The following is a 24,132-nucleotide window of genomic DNA, read 5'->3' as shown; positions in this document are numbered from 1 at the left end:
TCACTAATTGCATGCTTCTCATCGTTGTGAATTTGGTAATGGATACAGTATTTTTAATGGAGAGCAATTTGAAATTCAGCTAGTGTACCGGAGGCAAACAAAGGATTAGAAAATGGACAGTAGCTGATGTCGATCCACTGGATTGACCCTGATCCGTAACACCCCATCCCACTCATCTAACCACACAGGAAATTCTGACCACATTGGAATTGGCTGGAAGTGGTTTGAACCTAATGGTGTTACAACTACATTTGTAGATGTCCAGTGTGCATTTGTGATGAGATCATCATAGCAAATAAGGAACACGGTTGTACATTAATTAATGTCCCAGCTTTCGGTTAAGAATCAACTATCTGGAGTCATCCAAAATGCCAACAAACAAAAAATTATATTAGATAAGCAAAAATAATTTGTGGTCGTTTGCATATTCATTGCTGACTTATCCCATTATTCGGACAGAGGCTCATTTACATTTTAAGCATATCATGGTCAAGGACTGTGTGTACTTCCTCCCTTGAGCCTCTGGAGCATTCCAATGAGCTTACTCTTTGACTGAAGAGATGAGCCAATTGATTAGAGTCAGCCTGACCTGCAGCAGAAGAGCAAGTCACTCCTTTCTCATGCCTCAAAGCGAACCGTGTCAGTGATTGACCTTTCTCAATCTAAATGAACACAACAGAAATATTCTGTTATCATCATTTAATATGCATAAATAACGTAATTGGGTTTCTCAGATCAATGGATTTTTTTAACAGTGAGTTCTTAAGAAAGGGCATGCCTTTTAACTTCCAACTTGCCATGATGTCTTGCCAATTATCTCCCTCCCTCAGGCTTTCATCTGCAGGATTTCTTATCACAGATGTTAGGTTCAAGTAAATGTTTGCCAATAATGTGTCAGTCCATCTGGGTTGAAAAAACTGACATGTGTTGCTTTGGACTTGACAACCTAAATAAAGAGGGACCGTCCTAAATTTTGAAATGTCCTAATGATTGGTTGTGGGATGAGGTCACACCATTCTTGGTTTTAAGCCAAGGATTTTTTTTTTATTGTTTTAACATTTTATGACTTTTTAAATCCATATATCTCCGCAAAAAATGTCAGTAACAGAGATGAACTGATATGTTGTAGATATGTTTAACATCCATATGTTTTCTCAATGGGGGCTCAATATTGATAAATTATGTTCCCATAAATCGGAAAATGTAATTACCAGCCTATTATTTTTCCAATACTGGAATTTCCAGCAGGTAATTGCAACCAACATTAGACGATATTGGATGTATTGTTGAGTAGGATTTTGTGTTTTTTTTTAAATATATATGTTGAGCAATTTCCGTGACTGGAGAAACATTTTATAGTATATCTCATTAGAATGTTCAGAAGAAGTGAGTAGTTTTTTATGCGAGTGTAGTCCAGCCCTCTTTAGTTTTGCTAGGCACCCTAGGGTACAGATGGATGGATTCATTGTTGCTTCTTCTTTACTGTTGCATCATTTATAACCATGCTCAAAGACCACACTGGTGTTTTTGCATTCGAAAATGTCCTCATGCTGTGCGCTGTTGCAGCCTGGTAGCAGCTGGACTTTTCCATTCACCAGTCTGTGTGGGGGTTGAGACTTGGTATGGTATGTGATGTGTTCATGTACTCTTGGGGAACTCCGACTGCTGACACTTTGGAAAACATTTGTTGCTGTCCAAAGCATCACATCATTGAACAAAGCATTGGATTCTGGTTGTATGTTTTTGCCCCTTTGGGCTTTCTAGGCATTGGCTTGGTGTTAAATTCACTTCTAGTAAAAAGACATGGTGGACAGTTACGGCCAAATACATGTTTTCGTCTTAACTGCAGTCATTTTCATGTCAGTCTGAGCTGAATTTGTTATGGCTATGGAATTGTCTATCCATCCTTCAGGGAATCCTTCATGAAGTGTGGATTATAGTTTCAGTGAGTGTCTGAATGCAAAACTGTTCTTTTGTGTCAGTTACAGCATATGGGTGCATTCATTGCTAGTTTTGACTTTAAAAGCCTCACCACACAAAGCTTGGCTCTGAATATTAGTGCATTCATTTTGTGGCTATAGAGGACTAAAATTATTCAGCAGTACACCATAATCATTAAATAAAACTCTACAATCATAGAGAAAAGGTGCAATAAAACAACCAGTACACCCATGCGGTTTGTGAAGGAAAGACCCCGCTGATCTTCTCTTCCTGCAGCAGTCAGACTTTACAATCAGTACTGTTGACACCCACACTGTTTAACAGTCCCTTTACTTAGCATTTATTGTGTTTTACTGTGTAACTTGCCTTTTTTAATGTTACTCGCCCTATCCTCTTTTGCTGCTGTAATACTGAAAATGTCCCACTGTGGGACTTATAAAGGACTATTTTATCTTATCTTTTCTTAATCACAAACAGAGTTGTTCAAAATAACATAAGGTTAGAGGGGACCATGCAGTAGAGCAGTTATGAGGTGCGATTCAGAAACCATAATACTCGAGTAGCATTTTATCTGATGTAGTCTGCAATTCATCTGAATGAATATATCCAAATATGAACAGAATGCAAACTCCGGTAAAGCCTGTTGAGTACCAGAGAAATTGCCCATATCCAAATAAGCGACGGAAAAGCTGTGAAATTAAACAGTTCCTCCTCGTTGTGATGAATTGCAAGGTTATCTTCGTCATTAAACGACAGGAGACAGTGGCGCTTCGGGGGGTTCATGCAGGATCTTAAAGAGCGCTGGGGCAAGCACAGGACCGGAGCTCAGCGGGCCGTCTGTCCCGAGGCTTTTCTCCCCTCTGGTGCTCGGGCTCTAATGTGAGCATGTGCTGCTTCACATTAGCAGAAGCAACAGTGCAGCTGCCATTTGACTGAGCTGTGTAACCGGCCAACCCAATGTTTGTGTGTGTGATGCTGCTGACACTGGAGCCGCAGCGAGAGCCTGTGTGGAAGACTGGATCCCCTAGCACATGTCGATAAACAGCCTGGAAGATGAGGATTTGTATTGCTCTTGTCAATCTACTGTAGTCTGGATAAGTGAATGGCAGTTTTGCCTGAGGATGGCTTATAATAATGCAGGATCTTGGCTGCAGCTGTATATCTTATTCATTTTCATAATAATGATTAGAACCCACTAGGAGAGTTTGACTGTAACAATCCTGCTGTCGCTCAAGGCCACTTGATCTAAAAGAGTTTTTTTGTTTCAATATTTGCCCAGAAATACATCTGACTGGTATCTTTTCCTCTGCTTTGCCACATTCCCACACAGTTGTCTTGTCATTTCTCTGACAGGGAAAATTGGACACTAGATCTAGTACATGGTTAGCAATAACAAGCATTTATGTTTTACAAATTCCATAAAAATCTTATTTGAATTTGCTTACAAAATCCAGGAAGCATTACTTTATGGACACCATTACACTTTAATAGTGATATACACTTATTTTGTCACTGAAATATCTTTATTACAAAATAAAAAAAATGTAGTGTGATTTATAGCTCCCTGCCTAAAAGACACTTGGCTTTGTATCTCACTCACGTCGCCTCCATTTTCTCCCTAAAGCTAGAAAAACTAATAAGTTAAAATAGACCTGTTGCTGGTGGTAAAGCCGCAGTGCAGATTTACCACTCATACAGTAGATGGAGCTACTTAAAGGTGGTTACAAGTGATGTGTCAAATACTTTTAGTTAGTAAGGTAATAATTGCATAATTTTTTTCAGTTATTTATAAGTTGAATTATTAAAACATGTCATAATGGAGGGAAGAGGTAGAGATAGAATGGACATTTAAAAAACTGCAGACTTTATCAACAAATATGCTTTAAAAAAATAAAACAAAAAGCCTATATTTTCCTTGTGGATGCGCATGTCATCCTGCACCTTTCATTATAAAATTAGGTGATGGTTAGCAAAGAATCTGTCCATGGTTTCTCTCTGAAATAATGTCCATATTAATTTTGTTTTCAATTACATGCATTCATTATTTAATACATTTTAATTATATATAAATGTATAATATTGATGACTGTTTTGGGTTTTGCAATTAAAGCTTACCCACACCAACGTACTTTTAAAGCAAAATAAAAAAATCCACTTAATTATTCCCTAAATTTAATAAGTACATCTTATAAGTAGGGTATGTATTTCCATGTATAATATGACCACTGCATGGTCAAAAAGTGTAGGCCTACTGCTTATTTCTCCAATAACATGACAATATAACAAGACACAAACTCAATATCTTGCATGAAATTAAATGATATATATTCCATTTTGTGGTTAAACCGCTGCAAGCGGCTGTGGCCCCTAACATTGTGATGCATTAAAGAACCGTGAATGTTTTTACATGTTTTTACATGTTATTATAGAGGTGATTCCAAACACCTCACCTTTCAGTGTCTTCTAAAGGGGTTTGAGGTAGATGTAGCCTTTAAACCCAGGAATCAAAGTATCGTATTACTTGTCACAACATGCTGTAAGCTGGCAGGAGAGGGAATTGGTATCTGGATGTGTATTAAGCTTGTTAGGGTTTGCTATTTTTTTTCGAACTCTAACTAAAATTTGAATATTAAAATTTGTTTTGACAACTTTACTTGATGCTTCCTCAGAATTAGTCATAGCAGCAATTAGCTAATATATGACATGATGTTATTTAATAACTTTAACAAGCATAGAAATATTGAACATTGTTCTTTTCCCCTTGTATAACCACTAGGTTGAAAATGAATAATACCATATTAGGTAGTAGGCGATCACGGTGTGCAACATGTTAATGCCGAATACATTTATAGAAACGCTTCTACCTGTTAGGTAAGAAGAATTCTCATGAATACCAAATGTGCAGCAAGGTCCAATTAATGTTATGGAGTTGGTAAAATAATATATTTTAAATTATTCAGACTCAGTTAGGGGAACATGTGAACACTGATTTTCCTGTGGATTTTCCCTTGAGGCTCTGACTTGCCCTGTATAACAGCCAGTGTAACAAAATAAAATATTACAGTCGATAGATAATTAATGAAAAGATTCATCTGGTTAGCCAAAAATAATTAATTAAGTTAGGCAAGCAATTGAATTAATAGTTTGTGACTAACTCAAAACAAAAACCATGAACTTCAACTTAAAGTCTTTTGTCCATCCCAACACAAATGTTTTACCCAGATTGGTGTTTTTGTAAGAATCAAAATATTTTTTATGATTTCTAGCACATGTTTTACAACTAACTTTCTCAGACTCAACTGTTCTTATTACACTGAAAACACGCCAATTAATCCACCAATTTGGCAATCTGAAAGTTTGCTTTCCTTCTTTTGGACTTTGAGTCTTTGTAAAAGCTTATTTTTTTGTCCACTTTTGCTCTATTTGCACTCATCGAGTTGTGAGAAATTGAGAATGTTTTGCAGCATTAAACACAAGAAAATTAGTGTCATCCGCTCGGGACAGATACAACTGAAACTCATGACAAATCCTAATGGGCTTCTTATGGTTGAATGGTTAAAAATACCTTCTTAGTGAAACACACACATTTTACAAAACGCAGAGCAACAAAAGCTCACTCTTTTCACAGAGTAAGGTGAAGAGTGCTGTATGACATCAGATATTTTGTATGGTCTGTTCGTCAATATGGGATGCCTCATGAACCGCCCCAAGATTTGGCCCATCAATCTCCTAGAGAGAGTGGGCTTCTTCACAGGCTGTCTGCCATTCTTTTATTCTGTCCCTGTTGGGAATGGTGATTGGATCCCAGTCAACCAGCGATAGATGGATTGGCCCTCGACCAGGATGATTGAGTGGCGCCACTGTCGATGCACGTGTATAAAGCTTTGGGTGTGTGGTGGTGTGTGGCTGTATGCATCCCGCTCGCTCTGAACAACAGCACATCTGTGTCACTCCATCTCCTCTCCTTCATTTGAATTTTGATTTCACTTAATCATAGCCTTTACGGCTGTGCTCTGCCCCTGCCCCGTGGGCCCGAGTAGGACTGTATTCCTGTGAACAAGTATTCTTGACTTAGCGATCAAATTATTCTAAGACACAGCCGAATGTAATCCCAGTGGAAATGAGCATTCAAGCTGACAGTGTAAGACCATCTGTAGCGTAAAATGAAGAAGCATACAAGATGTGAAAAAGCAGGCAGGCATCAATGAAACAAAGGATGACTTCAGTGCAAATATTATATATCCGAATCTATCCAAACTAAATCCATCCATGTCCAAATTCCCAAAAATGTATATAAATAAAATCCACACCGGCTGATCTTGAGCCATGTCACTCATAACCGTGTGCACCATGTTGTATTAGTCTTTTCCTTTTTTTAATGACTTCGTAATTGCTTTGTCCCTGGTTATTGAGATGACTGCCATGCACGATTACACCAGTTTAATGGTGTGTAACTATTCATCTTAACAAAGCCATCAATCAGAGGTGTTACTATGGTAACGGCATTAGCCATTTTGCAGACGTTGTAATACAATTTATGTCACACCTAGTGAGGTAGCACAAGTGCAGCATAAAACTTCCAGTGCCTCAGGAAGTCAGGCGTCATGAGTTTTTATTAAGCAAAAGTGACAATACATATTCTGTCAACGTTCTCCTTTCTATGGATGGTATTTGTAGTTCAATTGAAATGCGGCCTCAAAATTGTGGACAAAATGGTTTTCTTTTTCCTTCATGCTTGAGCTTTGTTTTATGAAAATTTGCACGGTCTGCAAAACAATCAGCAGGAATTCAATCATCTGTTTTAGGGTAGAAAGGCAAAGCTAATACAATCAGAGCTGCTTAAACCCTCAACTACTATTTATTCTCAATTCAGGTTGTTTGACAGTTTTATGCTTACATTTTTTCCATCTAAACCTTTGTTGGTTGCCTTTTCATGCCTTGAAGCTACAGCACATAAATGGCATTGCAGGCAACATTTGTGTATCTGTCCTTTGGGCAGACGAATGGGTGTTGCAGATGAGATGGATCTTTAGTTCTCGATGGCAATGGTTTTATTGTGGTGTTGACCCTGTGGTGATAACAGAGATTACACGTCTTTTTGAGTGTTTTTGCAATAAAAGGTTGTTCAAGATGTAGCCTTCAGCTTGAGGAGGTAAGAGTGCTTGTCCAACATGCTGTTTTCAGCTACTACCCTGATTCTTCACCTGGTTAGAAGAAAATCTTCTTGAAATGTTAGTGGAATGCAACCACCCAACCTTCTGGGTATAGTTATGATTGTTATGTGTTCAAAGTGCCTTAGGTCTTCCAATTTCATCCCTGTCAAATGACCAAACAACAGACATTGTGCTCTACTATGGCACAAGGGTCTTTGAATCAAACATATGACTACAGCAATGGTGATCCTCAAATTTAAAAATAAACATAGATTTTTTGGTAGAGAAAAGTGATGAATGTAGATCTGCAATTAATGGTAATTTGTCATCGGCAATGACAAATACTAAACCCAGAAAATCTCGTCAAATTATTCCTGATTATAAAAGTAAAGAAATTATTATAGTAGGCTATATTAAACACAATTCCACCACCTACAATCACTCTGGATCTGGGCTCATTCCAGCAATGGATGCACATCCACGGCTACCAAACTGTGTAAAGCATGAACATGAAGTGACTTTTGACTGTCAATGAGCATGATAGGTTGAAAATAATGTGAAAAGCTTAAATTGCCTAACATTTGAAAACATGTGAAAGGGTGACCCCAAAACCGATGTTTGAACTGTGGATTCTGTATACGGTTTAATTCCTACAGCAAAGACATTCAGTTAACAGTCTTTCATCAGAAAAACAGTAGCTACAGTACACATAATTTTAGTTGATCGAATAGACTAGTCATAACTTAATTTGCTTTATGTTAATCAACTCTTGATTGCCCCAGATTACCATTTGTCTTTCCAAGTGGCTAGTGGAGGAGATGGCTCTTTTGCGTCATCTTTTAGGAACCTCTTACCAACTATTGGGACATTTATTCATCTACATTTCTACCATGTAATGCTGTGGGTAATTTGGCTTCTTTGGATTGAGTTCTTTGAATATGGCATTGTGACAATCTTGGCTTTGCCCCACTTACCTCCCAGCCACACTACCCTTGACCTCTTCATTAGATAAATAGGGCAATCTATCTTCCGGCCTTCATTTGTGATGGACAGCATCTGGCTGTTTCCGATACCCACTGTGAGAAATGTGGTGACAAAAGCCTCCCTCTCCTTCCCTTTCTCACAGTTTCCTCCCTTTTCTTGCACCCTTGTTTACGTCTCTCAAATACTGAGCTTTGTACGATATCATATGTCTTTGAGTGGTCCGCAGATATAGCAGAGGGTGGGACACAGCAGATGCATAGTTGTTTTTTAGAAAGGAAGTTAAATTGATCGGTCACACTTTGCACAGGGACTGTGGTAATACATCCTCCTATGGCAACAATGCAGCACTGGATGCCATTTTACTCAGACATATCTTCATGCATTCCTGTGTGGATTTAGACACATTAAGGGAATCATTTGGCGTGTCAAGTCAACACTGGGTCTCCAGCTGATGTTCTCACCACATCCTGTAAACTAATTTTCTGTATGGCTTATCTCTTCATGTATTACTGAAAGTCCAATCGCTAACCGAGATGATGACTAATTTTAAGCCTGGGAAAGAACTTGAAAAGAACAAGCTGTATGTTACATCATCCACCATGTTTGGAAGCTAAGTTGTTTATACTTTTTCGATAATAGCTGCACTTAAAGGTGGAACAAGAAGCTGTCTGTAATAGCGAAGAGGGATGGCTTCAAGCTGGAAATAGTTGGCGTCTTATTTCTATATTCCTGTTAGTTGGGGGTTGCACAAGAATCCATTGTGGGGCTGTAGCTTATGATCCATTTCATTGTCAGTTATTTAATAATGTTTTATAATTAAAACTGATTCATTGATTGATGTAATATTACATAAAAAGTTAAGAAATTTTCAAATATACCAATCATCAGTTCTTGAAGCCTTCAGAGGCATTTTCACAACCTTTTTTGTTCAAGCAACACAAAACTCAAATATATTCAATTGACAGCATGTCAATGTCAATTATATAAAACAAATACAAGTTAAAAAATGCTCACAATTGTGAGCTGAAATCAGCAACAACATGTTCTGCGCTTTACCTTGATAGATGACTTCTCATTGATCATCAAAGTAATTGTTTGTTGATTTTCTGTTGGCTGACCAATCAGTTAATCCAGCATTTAATAAATAAGGGAATAATAGGTGTCCTTCGGTGTCCTTATATAAAATGCATTATTATTATTTATTATTATAATAATGAAATGCCAAATTGATACTGTTGAGTTTCTGAAATGTCATGGAAACCGACAACTTAGGCCTGTATGTTATGATGTGCTTGAAAGCTAAGCAAAAAACATTTAATCAGCAGTTCTGTCTCTTTACTGAATGTGCAGTAGTAGAGGCAGACAGGCAATCCATCAGCAAGCAAATATAGTATGGTGTCACTGAGAAAACTGCTCTTACAGCATTGTGAACGGCACACACATCCATATATTTAATGTCCATACATGATGTCTGTTCTCCCTGGCCTGAAATTTGAAACCTCGGGTCTTTATCCAAGCATAACATGTCATTTGGGAGAGCTTTTTATTCTACAAAGCATTTTGCTGGATGGGTTAATTATTATTATTATTTTTTTTTTAAAGTTTTATGGAAATAAAACCTAAGCATTCCTTTCATGATACATGGTCCTATAATTACTACTTAATTCTAGACTTGTATTTCCTCTGGGATGTGTCACATTTTTCACAGTAGGAATTTACATGTGGTGGCATCTCAAAAAAAGAAAATCAAATAGATTTTTTCCACATTCAACCAGACTCACTAAGACGGCACATTACCAAATGAGGTTTATGCTTATTGTTGGATTAGAAGTGCGTTTTGAAAGACTGTTTGTGCCCTCCTCCTTTGCAGCTCATTTGGTAGGCAGGCTGACAGTTTTGAAAGAACAGGCCTAAGGGAATGCAGTGTGCACGTCTGATGTCGTATCTCCTTGGTCCAGCACTTGTTCTTCTGGAGCTCTGCTGAACCAATCCCGCGCCTCGTACTTACCAGGCCCTCAGGCCCCACTTTGATCTCCCTTAACAACCAGGACAGCAGTTCAAGCATCTTGTTATATTTGACTGTTTAATCCATCAAATGTGTTTGTCTCAGCAATAGGCTAATGAACATCTCTATCTAGGCCTTGCCTCTGTTGAAAAACTCTGTGATAACAAGTTTATGCAGGATAGACTTGCGTGAAATTTTAAAAGGGTAATTGCTTGTTTCTGCAAATTGCTAGTGTCCTTGTATTGTATTGTTGAGCTTATTTTCCACACCTTCACTTAAAATACCATGACTTTGCATAAAGGATAGCAAATTCCATCTATCACATTTAGCGTGGAATTTTAATACTGAGTTCTGTGCTCTTGGTTGTTTGGCAATGTTTTACACATTTTTAGTAGAGCATGGGATTCATTCTCCTGAATCAGCCATTTGGGTTGTGTCCTTCTGCTTGCATGTCCAATACAATTTACTGTATCACCCCCCCTGTGGCTAAAATGCCAAGCCACTAAGCAAAATGTCTCAACTAATTAGGAGTGTTACGTCAAGCTGAAGAAATGCGGACATTTATAAAACAAACCTTTTTCTTTCTTCATTTCCTTTCTTTGTTTTCAGACCCACTTTATTGGTCTTTTATTTTGACTTTACCTCTGTGACTTTTTCACATAGAAAGGCGAGGCAATTCAGACACATTCAGACAGTTAAGCCTTCACATCTTGAATTCATACAGCATAATTGAACTACAATCCTTAAGCTTGCCATGGGGTCGTTAATATTTTATAGGAAACACCTTTAATAAGAGTCAAAGCAATGCTAATATGTATTTTAAGAAAATTATGGAAAGCATAAAAATGTACCTCGAACTGAAAACACAAAAACCTATGTTTTTTATTCTGTATACTTTTTACAACAACCATGATTTTGAAATTAGTGTTGATGTTTGCACCTATGTTAAACGATTGGTAGCTTTAGAGCAAGGCTTTCATCTGAAATGCTGCTGGCTTTTACTTTGTAAAACAGGAGAAGATGAATTGTGAATTAATGTGTTTGATCTCAAGGGGACCTGTGTTATATCACACACTTTTACCCAGATTCACAATTTCCCCAGCTTTCTGTAATTATTAATGCTCATTCCAATTAAATTTTTGTTAGAGTTTGACAGATCTTCAGCACATTTTTAGTTTTGGTTTTATAATTTGCCCTTGTTATAAAATACCACTGGGAACTATGCATCGTTTTATAGGTCTGTTTCAACTCCTGAAAGACATGTTACTAGTTTGTTTTCCTTAGAGATGCTGCTCCCACATGTTCAGTACATCTGATCTGTATTTCACTGCCGTTTACACTGCTCAAACACAGTCACTTGAAGTTATTTCTTTCTTTCTTGAATCTTTGGGGTGGTGATCCTTTCGTCTCGATTGTGTCTTTTGTTGCGGAAAACAAAGCCACCTGGATTCTGTTTAAAAAATCCATAGGGGGTGGACAGAGTAGTCAAGGATGAATCCTGTTCACGAGGATTCATGGACTATCACAAGGATTGTCAGTTCTCATTTATTTATTTCACAGAAAGCACTCCGATGACGCAAACTGACTGACTCTCCTTGAGAGTATCTTGTGCATGTCAGTCTGTATTATTGATGCAGGGTACCATGTAGAAAGAATAGGCCTGAAGGATGTCTGTCTGTCCCTCTTAATCATAGAAAATCTTATTTTGCTCTTATTTTCTAAATCTTCTGATCCAGAGAAAGATTCATCCATATTAAGGAATTTCACATAGTTATCAAGTGTTAAAAATATCTAGAACGAGGGATCTGGATTCCAATTCTCATACTCGTGTCATGAGAGATGGATCACTATTTCATTTGATTAACTTGAACCAGCAAAAGGTATGTCCTTCATGAATTATTTCAACCATTACTTTTTCACGGTTGTCCAGTGATCAGTACATAATATCAAACTATTGAAAGTTAAAGGCCTCTTTCCTTGCCACAGACTTTAACAGCTGGCATTTGAACTAAGCTTGGCTAAAGATTGCCCTCTAATATGCAGCATATATTACCTCTGTTAGCAGCTTTCACTGTGTGTGTCAAGTGCCTATTAAATTTAGGGCTGACACTAAGCTTGCTGAGGCTGGTTTGCATACACATAATGCTGCGTCTTATAATTTTAATGTAGGGGCCTGTATCTCAGGCTTCACAATGTCCTAAAATTATGTTATGATATTTAATATGTGAAGCTAACAGGGACACACAGGATCAGAGCTAGGAGAGCCTGCATACTTTGATACACTGACACGCTTTAAGTGAAGATGTCTCCGCCTCCACCCTCCGTAGGCTCTTTGCATTACTGTGATCCCCCCCCCCCCCCATTCCACCCTTTGCAGTTTGCATAGAAGTTTGATAAACCTGACACCAGGAGATGGATTTCCCAGCCAACCTTGCTCTGAAGTAATGGGAATCCAGAGCGTAACAAATGGTGGTGCCAGAACAGAGCTGGCTCTGCTGGGTGTGCAGGTGGTCCTCCATTCCCCTTGTCAACCCCCCCACTGCTCCCACAAAGTGGCCATGGAGACTTGGGCAGGAATATGTTGAGGTTCAGGTTAGAGACCCAGCTCTTTCACTACCCATTAGTCACACTCCAATTTCTGTGATGGGAATTTTTTTTTCACTGTCCCATCACATTTTGCAAATGCATCCACAGCCTTTCCCCCCACAGACTTGAAAGGTCACAGCATGTTTCTCTAATTTCTTGTCTGCTCTGATTATTATTCCTGAACTTGGGTGCTGTGCCTGTGGAAAGCTGATGTCATTTAGGCTTTACTTTTGGAAATTATATTCTTTTGACTAGGGGTGTGCACGTGTACACGTGTACACGTGTAACCGTTTAGTAAATCATAACCGTTTAGGAAAAATCAATAAACGAAAACCGTTTAAAAAAAAAATCTTCAAATTTAAAATTGTCTTTTTTTCAAAGTTTTTAAATATGTTCTGGAGACACGTATTTATTGATTTTACATCACTAGTAGGCCTAAACTAATTGGGGATGATAAAAGCTAGTCTGCCGAATCGGTCTGTCCCTCGGCGAGTGTGTGAGTGTGTGTATCGGCGCGCGCACACACACACACACACACACACACACGGGGAGTCGCCGTGCCGGTGCTCGACTCACAGCCACGGAAGAGTGATGAAAGATAACCTAAAGATTAAAGTTACTCGGTTGACGTGAACTAAGCTCGTAAGTAGCCCGAACTTTATAACACCTGTTCAACCTGCATGAACGTGGACATGTAGAAAGCGATAGGCTATATTAATCAGGAAATGAATGAAGCGCGATAATGACGGCGCACATGTCAGGCGAACGTGTGTGTGTGTTTGTGTTTGTGCCATGGACCTATTATAAGAGGTGTGTAAACGAGCGTAGTTCATTTCAACTGTGTGTTTACAGGCGAACGAACGCGTATGTGTGTGTGTGTGTGTGTGTGCGCGCGCCTACAGGACGGCAGGCGCGCGAAGACAATGACGTCACGGTTAACCGTGTACACGAAAAAAATTCCGTCGTGTACACGGTTAGACATTTTTGTAAACGTTCACACCCCTACTTTTGACGTAATACATAATGGATTAAAGGAGTAGAGTTAACAGGAAATGTTAATTTGGATCTTGTGTTAAGAAGTTCAAAGGAGTTACCCTTAGACTTGCGCTTTGTTTTCTTACAAATCCTGGTCCTCACTCAATAATGTGTATTGATTGGATTCTACTGAAAGCTTGTGTGTTAGTTTATCCCCCACAAAAAAACTACAGGATTTTGTATCTTGTCAGCATATTAAGAAAGAAGCCTGGATACTTAAAGGCACTAAGCTGTTGTATTTGAAAAAAGCCTTTTAACATCGAGGTTGGGGGACTACAGATGAATAGTAGCCTTTTGGCTAATTCTGGCATTTTTCACCCATGTATTATCATGTGTTATATTAATTTGCACCATCCCCTTCTTAAATAAACTGAATTGAATTGAAGCTATATGAGATACAGAATTTAAGGAACATCATCTACACATTTTGAAACCACGCCTTAAGCAATCTGATGAACAATAGGTAATGCTGTACGAAATCAATTGGCAGACTGATTGGGATAGAATAAATGTACTACTTAAAAGCTAACATGACGCCCCAGATAGTTTTAATTATTAAGATTTGATGTGGCTGACCAACTTGCTACTGAAACATTTATTTTTTAATGCTATATTTTGCCCCAGAGACTAGTCACATTAGCCAACTTGTATTATTTAGTTACTGTTTAGCTCCTTGATTTAAATTCCCATTTTAATTTAGGGTATTTGACATATAGACTAATCTGCATAGTCACTTAAGGGACACAGGGTTACTTTAATTCGGCAGTAAACATATTTTGCTGCCATGGCTGCTTGTCCGCCCACACGTATTGGCCATCTGGTGACACAATTTCCAAGCCTCTCCCCAGGAAAATTAGGGATAGGGTTTCCACTTCCAGAGGACCTATCTACCCAAGAATACATTTTTATTCCCACAGAAATGTACAGGGGGTGGACACAATAATATAAACACCTGCACTGTGTAATGGATGATACAATAGCCCTGCAATAAATAGTGTAAGGGTTATAATATTCAGTTTTCAAGGCTGTAAATATTTTTTCTTTCTTTTTACATTATGCTGAAGGATGGATACTCATGTTATTTTATCCTTCAGTGTGTTTACCCTTTTTTTTAAATACCTGGGAAGAACTTTTAGAAACTTCTTAAACTTGCTATTGCTGTTGTATCATAGCATTTACCAATGAACCCCTAAGTCTATAGTATAAGCGACCAAAATCTTATCTGTCTTCCTATAGTTGTTACCTTCTTAAACAGTTGTCCTTTTGTTTAAACATCTTCAAAAGTGATTCCTACCTAAAAAAGAAAAGACGAATGTCTATTAACTGTGAATATGGGAAAATACAGATTGGATCATAGATGTATTCACTGAGTTTGCATTTAAGTGTCACATGTAGAAGCATCAGCAGGGTCAGACTTGCTTTGCCACATCCACACACAAAGGTCACATCGAGAAGACAGGTGTAACCCCGACTCTTCACACGCAGTAACAGAGAGGTGGCATTTGTCCACTGTTCGCTGTCCCTAATATCGTCAGAGATATACGCGAGGTGGCAAAACTCAATACAGAGATCAGAAGTGATCCGAAAATTTTTCCTAGCGGGAAGCTTCTTCATAGGTGAACACCAGGCACAACGCATCAGGAGATGCTGGAGGAAATTACATCACGGTTCACCTACCATTTCACTTTGGGGCTGTCCGATGGGATCAGCTGCACGGTTCAGAGGCGTGAGATCGACTTTAGGAACGGCTATATGGCCGTACCTTTTTTTGACAGTCTAACTTTAAACCATGCAGCACCTCTTAAAGTCGGATCCGTGATCATGATGGTATGCCGTGTTTACTGGGTAGCAATACCCACAGTGTGACCTGCAGTATGACTATGACCTCAGCCAGAAATATTTAATTACTTTAGGAAGTGTGGGATTGTTCTAGGGTGCTCCGGGGTTACTAACATGGTGGCCTCATTTATGCCATGCTGGTGGGTCAGACAGTAGGGTGCCTACATGGAATTTAGTAACTCTAGGAATGCTTATCCCTTTGCTGCAACCAGTGCAAACACCCATTAAATCTTGTCTTTTGTGGTGCACATGAATTACATTTTAGACATTAAATGATATCTTAATTTAAAGTGGATTAACTTAATTTGAATAGTGTTGCATCTGATGTTATTTCCTAAATTGATCAGCTATATTAGATTTTTAGTCAAAGGGTACCATTGTTACTGCTATACTCTTTTTGGCGACAAAAAAGTAAAATTTAAGAGAATAAATGCATTAATGCAAAGAACATACTGAAGCAATCAAAGCAATTGTATTAAACATAGTTTTGTGTATTTTGCTTATTATTTTAAGCAAGAGCTATTCATTTCTGCTTTGGGTTTTTGATCCCGTCCTTTGAGTCAGTAGTTATTTTTTCTCTCACATGATCCACTGGCGTCTGAGAGCGGCCTGACAGTTGTCCGGACTTGCCTGTCCCAGAGGCCTTAGTTAGTAAGCCTAGACATTGTGTTGTAGGCGAGAGAAGGGGGAACAAATGAAAAAACACATTCTGCGGGAGAAAAATAAATCTAATTTTAGATAGTTAAACATTTGCGAAAGAAATGATTTAAAACCTCTCAGATATAAGTAGTGAGAATGTATATTCAGAATGGTGGTTAGAAATGTTAATATTGTCTGCAGTAAGGCTTGGATGTGTGGGTATTTTCCTCAGTTTAGGTTTCCTCAGGCATAACACCCTCAGAGGTACAGTGCTTCTTTTTTTGTGTGTTACCGTCTTGAAGAGCACTGCACTTCAGCACTTAGACATTTTGTGAAAACTTCGCCATCAAGAGGTAAAAATGGCACTGAAGGCTGTGGACAATGTATTTGACAAATTGTACTTTTCCCCCTGGAGCACTTACATAAACTCAGATTTTTGTCATTATTAGCTTGCTCTTTTAGCCACAGATTCCTCTTTTATAACGGCACAAGCACAATGCACTGAAGCAAGTGGGCCTGATCTGCGCCAAAAATCCCAGAGATAAGTAACAGAAGGTGTAACTCTTCAAAGGCTAAATTGAGTTGAATGGGAGGAGAGGGAAATGATTGGATTTCTTCCCCATTAGCACTCATATTAATCCACTCATTCCTTCTCTATAAATGTACGAGGCGCTGATGCTATAATAAGAAGTTGTATGTTGAATATTTAATGTCCTTAATTATTTTGGGCTAGCTTTGTAGTCAGCCAGTTGGAGTACATTTGTTACTCCCTGCTTTGAATGGGTAATGAAGAGAAAAGCACTGAGATGTCCCGTGAAACTGTGCTAGGATCAGATTACTGTTGATCTTTGACAAGTTATTTAGTTATTTAATGAGTATATTCCATTTGCAGGACACTCATCAGCCAATCAATGTAATTTATATCTCTTAAATATAAAGGATTCAGTTATACTAGAAACTTCAAGCCAAGACTCTAAATTGGAATTTTGGATTAATGCGTAAGCAATGAAAAAGCACAATTCTTTAATGTTTTTCTCTTGTAATACTGAATACTAATTCTACACAAAATGCAATTTTATTTTTGTTTCTTCTTCCTTTGATGTGTTCACTGTTTTGGTCAACAGAGGGTCCTTATCTTTCACTGTCAGTCAAGCCATTGTTCAAGAGAGGGACCCTGCAAATGCAAAATGGCACTGGTGATGGATCACTCTTTTATTTTGCTTTTCATCTCTTGAAATGGTGTGTGTGTGTGTGTGTGTGTGTGTGTGTGTGTGTGTGTGTGTGTGTGTGTGTGTGTGTGTGTGTGTGTGTGTGTGTGTGTGTGCGTGTGTGTGCGTGCGCGAGCCCCAAGTCTGTGTTTCTTTGTGTTTTTTGGACTAATCAGATAGTTTTCATGTGCCCCATATTTATTAGGTTTGTTTGTTACACACATTTTGAAGAACATAATTGTAGCAGATGTTGTAGAAATAACTTTCATTTATGCATGAGAAACATTAAAAATCAAATTGATCTTAGTTCAAGCCAGAATTTCCATATCAGTACGTATATGTGTTATATGAACTTAAGATATTTACTTACTTTATGGGGGAAGTAAAATATGTGAAAATACAGTATATGGCTGTATCCTAAATAGACTGTATTGGGATTCAGTTTACACATTAAAGTTAGTCTTGTGTTATAAATATCACTGTCACTATATCCAAACTTTTAGAATGGGTATTTGGTCAATTTTGATATCCAACATGTTACTATACTCATGTTACTAATTAAGATATGTTCTTCAAGCCATAATAACTTACAGTACATAAGGCCTTTAACAGTTCTTTATGCAAGAGGCTAGCTAGCTAGTAATTTGTGCTTTATTTTATTTAGCAGTGGAAGCAGTGTTCTCCAGCAGAGGGAATAATTTCATATCCCTCACTCCTTTCCATTCCAGCAAAGTGAGGCACTCTGGTGCAAAGCTTCAGGAGATTTCCTAATGAGAGCTATTAACAACGCTGAAGTTGATTAGTGTTTTTGAATGCATCCCTTTGTGTCTGAGTTGTGTTTTTCTGAATGCCAATGAGAAACGATCAGAACAATAAGATGATTTACTAGGACAACAGCAGTTTGCCCTGCCTCGTGTGAATGTCGATAGTTAGCCTGCTATCGGTGTATGAATGTGTGTGTGAATGGTAACGTGGGAAAGGAAAACAGGTCTCCCTTGCAAAAGAGTATTCGGTCTCAATGGGATATACCTGTATAAATAAAGGTAAAAAAAAAACAGTTTATTCTGTGGAAAACGATTCCAAAGAAACATTAGACGGACCTCGTAGGTCATATATGATGATCATATGTGATTGATTATGTCCGGTTAAACAAGTTAACTTTAAACATCCACAAAGCTCAGTTTCCATTTGAAAAGTAGTTGACAGTTCTCACTGTAGCCACCAGTCAGGGCTGCTTATCTTCCTCAGTGATAGCACCTTATCCTAAATGTGAGGCAGAAATGTATTGAGGGAAAAGCATCAGGAAGGCTGTCTTGTCAGAGACGAAGTATAGCCTCCTCAGGTTGGGAGAGAGACTGCTGGCTGGGGCTTTTATTAGGAATCTTGCACCGAGAGTTTTTCAGATTCATCAAAGTCTCCTCAGGACTGACCATGCCGAGGTACTGCAGAAAGTGTTGGCTCCTGTTTGGACCCTATACTTGAAACTATTCTCTTGTACATCTGTTGCTCGTGTACAAGTTTTGATGCTGGTTTCTAGGCGCTATCCCCCTTGATTTTCCATTTGCATGTGAATGTCTGCTTTAAAGGAGTAATGCTTTCACACACTTAAGGACAGCATTTGGCAACATACTGTAAATCTATTGGCACATTTTGCTATTAGGTGATGGTTTTCCGTCATTGTCTTAAGGCGATCATTTCAAATGCTATGCAAAGTTGACAGAAGTTTGTAGTCTGTTGTTGTTGTTTAACATGAGAGAAAGAGTAAATACATTCAGGGTGAAGTACATCATAAAGGATGTAGAGATATCGGTTTTCTCAGTTCAGTTCAACAGCACAAAACACGATGCGATGTAGAAACAGCTTGCATCTTTGCCGATCTGTTGACGGCAGTCTGCGAAATGTAACACTGCTGAACAGCTGGTCACAGCACACCACAGCATTACTCTTTCTCCACGCTGACTTTTTCCTTTATGGGGAGCTGTCTAGGCCGCTTTCGCTATCACTCTCTCCACCTACAGAAAAAGGCGAGAGGTCTTACAATATCCTGGACTTTGTAACCTGTGGTGGAAACTGAGAGTTGTGTTGTGTGTCAGTACTATCTGTTCCAAAAGTGCCACTGACAGTAATCTCAGTGGAATGATCATTGATCCACAAGACAAATAGGGGTGTGCAGGCTTTTAAGCTGGGAGTTGGTGATGCTGAAGGTGACCTGCTAAGACACGTTTGGGAAAAATGGAGCTAGGAACATCCATAGCATTGATTGCCAACTTAGCCTTTTGAAGTTGCATTGAGTCCTTGTCCTCCAGGCATGGCTTTATGCCTGGCTAGATTGGGGATCTCCTTATCAGCGACTGTTACTCCTGTGCAAAAAAATTAGACATGCAAGATGAACCAATACAAATGATGCCACTTAAAGATCTCCTATTATACTACTTTTCTGGTCTTCATTTTTATTAATGGCTCCTATAGAGCAGCCTGACACGAATCACCACACAAAAAAACAATGTAGATTGTCGGGAAACTCTTCCAGTCATCTGGGGGCTTTCTGCATTCTCTATCAACACCCGGCTTCGTCTTTCTCCTACCCCTTGCCCCCTTCCCGCCAAACCCACTCAGTTGTGATTGGTTACCTTTCGGAAGACCTGCGAAGGGAGCAGGCCTGAGCGTGTAGCAATTACTATACATGGAAAATCCGCTTTGTTCACGTCACGTGATCCAGGAAATTTGAACAAATGAATCGCGACCGGCGTCCCTAGTGTTGAGCGCTTTGCACTGCCACCCGAGACGGTCGGCAGGGAAAACGTCTAAATGCATGTACGTCATGATTTGACACTTTAGCATTGTTTAACATGACTATAAAACATTATAACAATATTTATAGGTCAGAAAAGACAAAAAGCATAATAGGTGCTCTTTAAAGGTGGAGCGATGGATAAAGCTTGGTGTCATAATCACTTTCGTGAGGAGATATTCACTGATTTTGACAATGTCATTTTGCTCTCCAGAATCATTGACTCAACCTTTAATGGGGGTTGGCTTTTGCCTCTCTGGGACATCACTGCATTCTCTATTGCATGTTTTACCTCAAAGCAACTTTCCTACGCCTCCCGCTTCTTGGCTTTCATTAGCGCCCCCGCACCACCATCACTGACTGCAGTTTGTAAAGGAAGCCGGTCTCTGGAGAGATGCAGGGAGCACACAGGGCCAGAGGGTGGAGAGGGGGCACAGTGTTGTAAAGTGCCTCAATGTCGCTTCATTTCCCCATTTTAATTGGTCTATCTAAATGCACCCCCAGTTTGTCAATACCCGCCAGGGTCCCAGATAAAAATGATTTGTCTCATGCATTCGGCAACACGCTCTGCTGTTCCCCTTAGAGAACGTGCCCCGCCAGTTGTCAGCAGCATAGTGTAATGGAGAGCACTAGTTGTTTTTTTATTTTCAGGAAATAGGTGCCTTCCTTTATCAGTTATATCCCTCTTGTCTTATTTCTGTTTTCATCTCATTCAAACTAACAAGTCGATGCAGGCATGCAGGCACACCCACATGTATGGACACATATGCAGACACACAGGACACACAGGCACCGGGACACATGCACACATTCTCATGCTCTTCACAAGTGCACACGTCTGTCTGTATAGGCACGTACACATGCAGACGCCCCTGAAGGTCAGCACCGTGAAGCCAATCTTATCTGTGTTTTTTATGTGCTGTGTTTTCCCACTGTCCTTGTTTGTTTCACACCTCCTGTCGCCATGCGCCTTCACCTTCCCTCTCAGTGCTGGAGCCAGCGTTATCGGCAGACAGTCCTGAGAAAAATTCAGGGCCAAAAGTTTGACCTTGGTGTTTGGACTGTTGAGCAGAAGTATGATGCCCACACAAATTTCTGCGTTTTTTATTTGTTTTGGTGTGGCTCAGAGATACATGTATTTGCATGTTTAAATATAATTAGATGTTTAGCTTTCATATGCTTCCTCTAGCTTAAGTTATCCATGTAAGTTGTTGTAGATCACATGCTGAGGTTAAATGCTAGTATGATAATAACTTGCCAGGACCTTAAACCCCTGTTAAAGTAAAGTATAATATGAGCTATGTAGGTAATGCAGATAGCGCCAAGATTGCAATCTGGAGGTAAATTAGCTAACAAACAGACAACGGCAGTAGCCAAGCCTCAGCAAATTGTGAATTGGGCTGGTATTTCTAAGCTAACAGGTGTTGCCCAGCTGTGCTTTGGGACATGATGACATACTGCTTGACTTAAGAGCCCATCAGCAGCAGCACACTGACTTTCACAGCTCACTGTTTACGACACAGGTCAGCATTTTTTCACTGGCGTGCAGCCAGAATGGTGCTGTCAGTGATCCCTCTGAATGGGGAGATAAAGCGCATTTATTTAGATGCCATTTAAAGGATTTTCTTTGCAATTCTATTCACTTTGATTGTAGATACTGATATAGCTGATTTAGTTTTTGAAATACATACAAAATAGTCTTGTTACATTGCACATCATTTATTCAGTGTATACTATTTTGACCCCTGACCAAGATATTTGTTTTCTTACCTGGAAGCTGAACCTTGTTAAAATGTTCTGACAGACTTGTTAGATGGAGCAGACAGTTCTATTGATAAAGCCCTGGGCCAGTGTGATTCCTCCCGTCCTGCAGAAGCCAGCACAGTATCCTATCAGACACTATCAGACCTATCAGTTGACTTCTACAGAGAAACAGAGGTGTCTGGATTGATCCAGGTGTTCTTCACCTGTAGTTAACCCTGGAGCTGCACCACAATTTGTTCCCCAAGCAATTATAACTAAATAAAGCTTGAAAAGCCAGAAAGAAACAATGATCCCACAAAATCAAGTTGTTGCTAAGATCTATTATCTAGGTGCTATTAGCAGACCGGCTTAAATCAGGGAGAGGCCAGCTCCTTCAGATTGAAGAGGTTGTCATGAGTGGGGGATGGGTGGTTGTCACAATGTTATAAATTCTCTGACTTGCTAGGGGGTGTTTCCAACTCTATTCAAACCCTTGGGGGTGGGGCAAAATATAAGTCCTTAGAACTTCCTGAGCTGTATAAACTCATTGGAGGCAGTTTTAATCTTGCATAGAGGTTACTGCTCGAGTCCATCTGTGTTTTGAGTGTTACATCTCCTTAAAATAAGATAACGCTAAATAATAAAAAGGCTCATCATGTTGTGCAACACTAAACTATATTACTGAAGCACACAAAAAAAAATCTTCAACTTTGCTGTTAAGATCACTAGCCGATAATCTTTACTTTTAGCTTTTACAACTGTGGGATTTGTTCAGTGATTTTAACTCATTTGAATGTGACATTTGAGCTGGCACAGTTTTTTACACCCACGAAAATATATTTTTCTCCTCTCCTGAGGAGAGTGTGGGTGTAATAATTATTTTCCAGAAGTTTCCCTCATACTCTCACGAGTTTGTAAGAAAGTACACATTTCCAAAATGTCCAGATTGGTTGTTCTCCTCTTTGCAGATATTATGATGGAAATTTGAAAAAAGTTTTTGTTCATGGTGTCTGCTTAAGATCCCATTTTACTAATGAGATTATTGCTGCAAAAACAGCCAGAATATATATTTATATATTAGACAAGGCCAAACAAATTACATTTATTTTTAATCAAATGACCCACATACCATTTGTTCTAGAAGGAAAAGTTTAAGATAAACAAGTCTTTCTCTTGCTGAAAAGTCTGTTGTGTGCAACATTTTGCAGTCTCCAATACAATCCTACTGTCTCCCATGTTAACAACACTGTGCAATGTAAAACACATTTAAATTGGCCATTTCCTTCAGCAGTTTAGGTTCCCAAGACATTCAACATTGCTGCTCTTGGTGTGCTTTGTATCTATTTTGTTGTGTTCATTTCTTTTAGGTGCTGTATTGTATCAGCAGGACTGCCCTCTTTAGATTTTGTAGGAATTACATTATCCAACAACAACATATTGGATAAAGGACAAAAATAACATATTATATGATATAGTTGTAATGTACAATTTGATTATTATTGCAACATGCTATGGCTTTATCTAATAACATTTGTCTTGGACTATAGGTCATGGCTTGCAGCGTCAGCAATGCCACTGAAATATAAAAAAACACATCATTATGTCGAGGGCAAAATATAGTTGAAGCGTTGCTGGATAAGTCAAGTTACAATCCACAAGGTATTAATGGGATAAATGATCAATCCTCTTCCCCAAGGTCCCAAGACTCTGTGATCTATTAAGACACTGTCGTTTCGGATGGTGAATCTCAAAGAGTGAGGGAATTTTTTTGGGGGGGAAGAGAATGGTTGTGCCGACATCCTCTCTCAGAGCAATCCCTTGTCCTTGTAGGACAGAAGAGAAAAACAGCACCAGAGGCTGACTTGGCTGTTCCTCTGAGCTCTGTCATAAATCCAACCAAACATTTCTGAACATCTGTTGTGGATGATTAGCTCCATGGCTAGAAGAGTTTGACCAGAGGGAGTGAAATCCAGTGTGATTGTGTGTGTGTGTGTGTGTGTGTGTGTGTATGCGTGTGTGTGATTGTCTACTCAACGCCTTGCTGATTTAAGAATGGGGATTTTGCACATTTATTTTCTTCGTTTTTGTTGAGAAAAAACAGATTGGGACAAATTATTTTTGAAACACGTTCATTATCCTCAAAATGTGTTTCTGGACGACATGTTTTAGTGGCACAGGCCCCTGGGAATGCTGCTACTTCTCAAGGTC

The 24,132-nt window shown here is 39.0% G+C and overlaps 1 protein-coding gene across 10 annotated transcripts in view; it reads left to right on the top strand.

Moving 5' to 3' along the window:
• Nucleotides 1-24,132, top strand: part of ptprfb (protein tyrosine phosphatase receptor type Fb) — a 167,921-nt gene that overhangs the window by 12,897 nt on the left and 130,892 nt on the right. The gene's annotated exons all lie outside the window — the stretch shown is intronic.

The sequence above is a fragment of the Ammodytes marinus genome, assembly GCF_949987685.1.
Source record: "Ammodytes marinus genome assembly, chromosome: 9".
In the NCBI taxonomy this organism is placed as follows: Eukaryota; Metazoa; Chordata; class Actinopteri; order Uranoscopiformes; family Ammodytidae; genus Ammodytes; species Ammodytes marinus.
This window is presented reverse-complemented; position numbering and strand designations above follow the sequence as displayed.